The following is an 8,046-nucleotide window of genomic DNA, read 5'->3' on the forward strand; positions in this document are numbered from 1 at the left end:
TTCAGGAGAGAGTTTATTCTTTCCTTTGTAAACTCCCTTCTCTTTAGCTTTGTTCGAATTGCCCTTAGGAGACTTTTGGACATTGTCCTTCCCCTTAGGCTCATTGGAACCTTTGTTTTCCGGGGGCTTATTATTTCTTTTACCCCCCGTTTGGAAATTGATTCGCGAGGCCACCATAGTATGGTGTATTACCGCCGATATGGTACGTGGCCTTTGGGAGTTGACATACTCCGCCATTTCTTCGGTTAAGCCCGCACAAAATTGTTGCTTTTGCTCTCCAAAATCCAACTTTTTGAAGACAGTGGCTTTGAGTTGTAGGTCCCAAAACTTGTCTACATATTTGTGGATGGATTCATTGGGAGAGAGCTTTAAGCTTCGCCATTCGGTGAGTACTTTGTCTTTGGCATCGGTGGCCAAAAACTGCTTCATAATGGAAGCTCTTAAAGCCTTCCATGTTCGTGGAGCTTCACCGTTGGCTCGTAGGCTAGACCACCATTGTCTGGCGGACTTTTGAAAGTGCATAGCTACATGGCGTAGCTTAGAGGACTCCGTGAAGCCCTCATCTCCAAACGCCGCATCGAATTGCTGGATAAAGGCCAAAACTTTGTCTGTAGCACCGAAGGTGCCATCATAGGTAAGGAAAGAGATGCTCTTCCCTCCCTCTTTGAATTTCTTCAGCTTGGACGACCTCTTCCATGCGGCATAGGATTTCCTATGGCCTCTTCTTTTTGATGGTTCAAAAGTTGCACCATCACTTTCTTCAGAAGATGAAGAATTTGAAGAAGGTGGAGAAGAGGGTGACCTCTTTCTCGCCTTTTTCTTGTCTTGATCTTTGTCGTCTTCACCATAGCTTTCATAAGAGGAAGAGGATGAAGAAGATGGAGAAGAGGGTGTCCTCTTTCTCGCCTTTTTCTTCTCTTGCTTTTTATCATCCCTCTTTGAATTATGGCGTGGAGAAGAGTGTGATGGTCTTCTCCGCTTTGGTGGTAATGGAGAGCGTTTAGCCCGCCGTCTTCGTGGAGCCATCTCCGTCGAGGTGGCGGGAGACTCGCTTCTTTCTCGTTCCTTCGGTGGAGGCTCTTGAGTTCTCCTTTGGGAAGGAGATGCATCATCAAGAAGTAAGTTCTTGAGCCCTTCATATGGATTCTCTTCTTCTTCCCGAATCGGAGAGAGACCTCTTTTGGTAGTCTCACAAGGAGGCTTCCTAGGTGTTCTCTCGTCATGGTGATGAGCTTGGAGAATCCCGTGAGCACGGAGCTACCGTTGCACTTCACTTTGGAGAGATGGATTGCCCATGGCTTGTTGAAGCCTAGAAACAAGATAATTAACAAACATTGAAGCATCATTAGTAGCTTGCTCATGAGCAAAATCAAAGTTATCAACATTAATTTCACTCTCTTTAATATTGTCAGCCATTCTAACAACTTTTAGGTGTACTTTGGCACTTCAAGCCCTAGTTGCTACTCCTCTTTATCCCTTTAGAAAAAGCACTCAAGCTACTGTACCCGCGGCTCGAATACCATTAATTGCAAGGAATAGAAGAGAGGGTCTTTCGACACCAAAACAGCACCGGCTCCTGTCAAGCTTCTAATAGCTCAATAGTGGTTAAGCCGTAGGCAAGCCCCGTAGGACTCCATTATTAAGACCATAGCTCTCGACGGTGATGCCCCGTTAACTGCACAAAGGCAGGCGCACTGAAAGGCTGAAAAATCCCTATTCTACTTACTCACAGGCAATTAATAATACCAACCATTTGTAGCTAGCTTGAGGACCTCCCTTCTTGAGCAAGAAAAGAGAAACCTTGAGCTCTGATACCAATGTAACATTTAATGGCCTAAAATCTTATTTGTAGCGGAAATTAGCATGAACATAGTGGGCATTTCATTAGAATAGATTCCTAATGAGAATTATAAGAGTGCTTAATGGAGAGAGCAACAAAAAGCATAACACCTAGTTAGATAGCATCGACAATACTTTCAAAAGAGAGAGCAATTAAGCTATTGACAACAGTTGAGGACCGGATTTGCATGGAGCCGGTCCCCCCTCCAAAAGGCTTTGTATTATGGTTTCTCCCATCAAGAGAGACATTGTACAATACAATTCTTTGTGTTCCTTCAAGACTAGCTAGTGCAATGAAGATGGAAGCTTCATACACCAAGCAAAACACTTAATCAAACACAACTTGAATTATCCCCGTTCTCAGACCCAAGACCTCACACACCTTCGAAGATGGTGAGAGCTAGCAGGGTATGAGAGTAGATTGAGAGGAAAAAGAAGTATCTTACGAGAAAGAAGTACATCTCCTCACATAATCACTCATATTAGCATAGCTTAGCTTAGTAATTAGCTTGGTAGAGAAGATGAGCATGCATTGAAGCTTGGCTCTTGGTTGGATTTGCATCCACATGCCAAGAGAGTGTTGATGTAGGCTTCTATCTCACAAGCTTGGAGTAGGTGATGAGCTCTCCATTAAAGCTTGGGAGGAGATAGAGTATTTTCCCTTCTCACATGGTCAAGTGTGAGAGTGTGAGTGTCCAATGCCAAGCAAAAATCAGCCCCCTCTCTCTCTTGGGCGAGCCCTAGCTGCTAAGTTAGTCTGGCTTTTGCCTCATTGGACCTCCCCAGGTCAAGCCAATAAGGATTAAGCAGCATAAGTGATAGCCTTCTGACATGTGTCCCCCTTTCCCCTTTTGTGAGAGCTTTAGATAATTAAATAATTAAACTAAACTCTCATTGGACCCCTTTGCCTCCTGGCCAATAGGAATCAGGCAAGCCATGGGGCTCCTGAATGCTCATTGGACCCCTTGGGAGACTGCCCAATAGTCTTCTAGGACACTTAATTCTTATTGGTTTCTTTTATTAAATGTTTTTAAATTAATTAAACTAGATTTACTCTAGCCTAATTCTCATTGGTCCACTTCAAGGGTCTTCCAATAGGAATTGGGCATACCTTGTGGGCATCTGGCCTAGGGAGCTGACATGTGTCCCTCATTCCCTTTGTGAAAAGGGAGCCTGTGTGTGTGTGTGTGGCTTTCTCTCTCATCCCCTAGCTTTGGGGCTCGCCCCCTCCCATGTAGGGATGTAGAAAGACTTTTTGGGCACACACTAAGCATCCAATTTTCCCTAAGGTTGACCTTTGGACACAACCTTTGAATTTTGGAACCTTAGCATTTTGGAAGTCTTAATGGGCTGAACCTTAGGGTCTTTTTAGCCCGTTGTTTCACATGGCTCTTTTGCAGATGGCCCCCCCTTTGGATCCCTATTTTCCCTCCTTTGGATCCCTACTGTGGCCGGTCTGCTAACTTAACCAATATTCTAGCTTTTTCTCCCTTGGCACTTCCCCACATTAAATGATCAGTTTAATATGAGAAAATCATTTAGAAGAATTAGATATTGATTATTATGACAAAATGGACAGAGCTTCCTTTGTACATAGGTCAATATTTCAAAACAAACCCATTAGCCATTTAAGGCACCTCACAGGAGGATTTGAAATTCTAACCAAATTGTTCCAAAGAGTGAATACTTCTCATCCACGACTTAAAACATTAGAACATCGACTCAAAATTTTTCATCAAAACATGACAAGAACCATATGCTACAAATCTCTCAATTCTCACACTCATCCTCGATGTAGACATTCTGTCTCCGAAGTGTCTCACAGATTTCAGAATCGTATCGCATGTTCGCTTCCATGCTCTGAGCCATCTCCTCTGCGTAGACTGGCATGGAACTTCCAACCAACAAGAAAATGCATCATCATGACAAAATACTAAACAAGACAGAAGCAATATCCATAAACAATAAATACCAATGTTGACATCAAAAGGATAAAAAAACATAAGCAATGTCAATGGCATAGTAAGATGTGGGCCTCACTAGGATCTCCACAAAGCATGAAACAAAAGAATGGCTCCGCTGCAATCCACCTCGCAATGGCTCGCATGATGATGATCTAGCTTGAGAGAGCTCCGGAACATGATGCATCATAAAATAATCCGATGGCTGCATGCCAAGGTGAGAAAATAAGACAGTGCTCTCTGCTACGAAGCATGGTGGACGCATACCTACTCGATGAGCCATAAATAGCAGAGAGCAAAGACACTGTAACAAAAGAGGCACGGTTAGAGAAAGAAACAACATAAATCATTAGAGTATTAATACAAAGCAAGTGTGTCACCTCAATAGGACCACCAAAACTCTCAAAATGACCATAGGCTCCATGATGGAGTACTACAATACGTTGATGAACAACTATCTCTGCAGCACAACAAAACCTCTCCACCCACCCAATGGCCTCTCCTGTTCAAAGCATTAATTATTACAAACACTTACAATGATTATTACTATCTTATGGCATGATCATAAACAAAAGGATCTCACCCGCCGTAGACACCATGATTAGAAGCCAGCCTGAATCTGCTAGCGTCGAGAATGCCAAATGAACTCCAGCACGCATATGATCCTCACTGCAAATGTCCCATTTAGGTAGAGTAGAGGAGCCTACTAGAGACCCACCAAAGGGGAGATCCAAGAAAATGAAATCAGCAGCCCATGGAACGGCTCTCCTCGCGCGAGTATATAGTGTAGCCTCCGAACGTGCCCGTGAAAGATGCTCATGTATAGGGACCCATATGGGATTCCGAACTCCCGTTCTGAAGTCTGCAGCAATGGCAATGTAGTCCCCCACTATGGACATGCACCGTGTGTCAACAAAACTAGATATGTTTTGTAGTGGAGACTCCACAAGATAAACAAATGAGATGGTCTTCCTAGCCATGATGGTGCCAGAAGACACTGGAGCATCACAACAAGATAAAATTATTCATCTATGAAGCATATTTTTGGAAATAATTAACAAACTTTTATAAGACATACCAGGCATTGAGCCCACATCCTCCTCTACGATCGTATCCACAAATGTTTCCTTTTCCTTTTGAGAGTTGCGCGCATCTTAAACAAAACATTTTAAGTCAAAATACTACTAACTTATGGTTGTTTGGCATGCCAAAGATTGAAACACACCTGCATGTCTTTCCTCTCGTCTATCTCTGCTGGTGGATTTTGTATCACAGCATCCCTCGACATCGTGTCATGCAGCTCTCTTTCACGACCAAGAACATGTCCTTTTTCCATATCTATCCACCACTGACAATTCTCAATCTCCCATGCACTCAAGATGCGCATACTAGAGGGGTACATGCATGTGTCTTGAGTAGCCATCTGAGTCCACTGTCTTGCCAAAAAAGGCATGGCAGGGAACACATTCTTGGATACCTAAGGAATCTACAATGAACAGCTAACAAGTTACATGAATCTCATCACATAAACATAACAAATTAATAAAATTGCAATTAATAAATTGTTCACCTGAAAAACAAACGTTGTGCTACCATTCGTAATGTATCTACCTTCTTCAATGCCTACTTCTCCACATCCTTCGTCTTTGCTCCAAGAGACACTTCAATTGGAAACAAAAAGGGCCTGGCTTCAAATTTTATCTCCTCAAAATAGAATGTGAGGGTAGAGTCATGTGGAAAAGACACAACGCCAGGCACATCCATAAGATCTGACACAATCGGAAATGCTCTTTCAAAGACTCGTTCCAAAAAACCCTCTCTACGAAGCCACCTACAATTCCAAAAAGAGTGAGAGAAAAAAAGGACAGTACAACAAATTCAAGATTAATTATCAAGGATCATCTTACATGCGGAGGACGCGATCTCCTTTCTTTAGACCATATGCACCCCTTGTAATCTTGTCTGCTTCAACCAAAGAAATCCAATGAATCTTGTTTTGAACGGGAGCATCTTGGAGTGCTATTAAGTTCAATTTCTCCGATGTAGCCCAGCTATCATTACCCCATTTCAGAGACAAAACCCTTGCTAGCCAATCCATCCCCCAAGGTTGGGATCCACAATGTTAAGTAACTGCAATATGAGTATAAAAATGACAATTACTCTAACTACATATTGTACCATTCGCCACAAACAAAGAGTAGATGCAAAAAAATAAAGGTACCTTCTCAATACGATCTTGATATTTAAGTGTGATCTCTTGGTGAATTCTCTCCTCTTCCTTTTTGAAGTCTGCGTTAGACAAACCATGCTTCACATTCGATATTCTCTTCTCTTTCCCTTTTGTCATTTGAATCTAAAATCCAAAATAAGAAAGACTATATTACTAATCACACATACCAATGACAAAAGAAAGCATTTAATTTGGTTCATACATCATAGAACAATCTGCCAAGGTAACGTCGAGTGAGCGGATACCAAGGCTCGGAACCTTTGGCATACTTTTTCCGTACGGCGGCAATAAGATTTTGATCTTTTTCGAGTAAACTATTTAAGTACATCACATGATCCGCCGCACAAATGTGTGTGGTATTAACGATCTCATCACGAAGATGAGTGGCAACCAGAGCATGAGTATTCATGCTGCATTGATATATCATGTAAGCATTCAAATATACGATAACTTAAATACTAGCATAGTTGAACAAGAGAAACACTTACAAGTTCATTCTTTGCAAACTGCTTAGCAACGCAATCTCAGGCACTTTGGTAGGATCAATGATAGTGCACAAAACACGACAATGCTTCTCCTTAGAAGTGGAAAACCTTTCTTTAATTGCCACTGTCCATGCCATAGTACGATGATTCCCTTCCCAAACATAGAACATGTGATTGACAAGATCTTGAAACTTTGGTTTCTTTTTCAATTCACATTCGAATTCATCATTGATCTCATTCCATAGAGGTCCCCATGTTTCTTTGATCTCATCTTGAGTAGACACAAATGTGAAACTTTAAACAAAATCCAAAGAATGTGAACAATGGCAGAAAGATAGAAAGTATTGACATACCTGTCACAAGGCTCTCCTCTCTTTTGCATGTCAATAAAGAGACAATGAAAGCTCCTTTTTCTGGCATGTAGCCTTCTTTTGCGAAGGCAGGCTTCAACCCACTAAGATCGTCTCTCAACCCTCTCACCCTTGCATATGGAATCAATCTGCACAAGGAAATAGAGGGACAATCAAAGCAGCTAAATATATGTGTGCTCTCAAGCATATCTGCTCCCCTATGCATGAAGATTTTTTGTTCATCCTCCGTTTCTGCGGTTGCACTAACCTCATCCCTTATCTCCCATGGGACTATCTGCAACCCGTTCTCCTCAGGGGCTAGTGTCTCATCTATCTCATGTAAAGATCCCTGCTCCTCTACCATGATAGTAGTTGAAACCGAAGAGACTTGGTCACTACTATCCACCTGACCATAAGAGATTTGGTCACTACTCCTCCCTCTTCGGGCACGACCATGGGATCTAGGGCTGATCCATTGTAAATAAACAATTCAACATTTTTAGTAACCTTCAAAAAGAAATTAGTTGTTGACGGATGCATATAATGAAACATAAAGTATTGTTATGAAATAACAAAACAAAACAAAATTTAATTCAGAGCACTATGCATAGCCCATGAGATACATCTCCAACAGATTTTAGAAACCAAAGCTATTTATTTATTCCAACATTATCAAAAATTGTAAACAATTCATAAGAATATTTATTTGCAGATATTTAAAACTTTGAAACACCTGGCAGGAGGACGCCCTCTTCGATTAGATGCACCATTTTTGCCTACCATCGATTGCCCTTGTCATGAATTGACCTACATGAGTCAAAGCTAAAATTAAACTTGCAGACATGGCATAAGTAGCTCTACATTTAAAATAAAGTTGTATTAGCAAAAAAACAAACAAAATGCACAATCTCTTGTTGGTTGGACATAATGATACATTATTTAACACCATTTGGTGGGAAGCAATTGGCTAAGCAAGTCAACTACGGAAAAATTTCTAGCCTGTTGTTGATAGGGCCGCGCGCTGGCATTCGGTCATTGCGACAACCCAGAAAGAGTAAATGTTTAGAGATTAGGTTACTTTTTACACTTTTCCCCTTACGGTCAACAAGAATTTTGGAAATTGAAAATGGAAGGAAATTAACCTGTCACACATTTTGTTCGATACTTGAGGTTACCCCTCT

The 8,046-nt window shown here is 41.6% G+C and overlaps 2 pseudogenes; both read right to left on the minus strand.

Annotated features, from left to right (window-relative positions):
• Positions 1-3,667: 3,667 nt before the first annotated feature.
• LOC147425090 (uncharacterized) lies at positions 3,668-5,741 on the minus strand (annotated as a pseudogene).
• Positions 5,742-5,885: 144 nt separating this feature from the next.
• LOC147425091 (uncharacterized) lies at positions 5,886-7,791 on the minus strand (annotated as a pseudogene).
• Positions 7,792-8,046: the final 255 nt, after the last annotated feature.

This window comes from Adiantum capillus-veneris, chromosome 25 (assembly GCF_014529385.1).
Source record: "Adiantum capillus-veneris isolate H3 chromosome 25, ASM1452938v2, whole genome shotgun sequence".
Lineage (NCBI taxonomy): Eukaryota > Viridiplantae > Streptophyta > Polypodiopsida > Polypodiales > Pteridaceae > Adiantum > Adiantum capillus-veneris.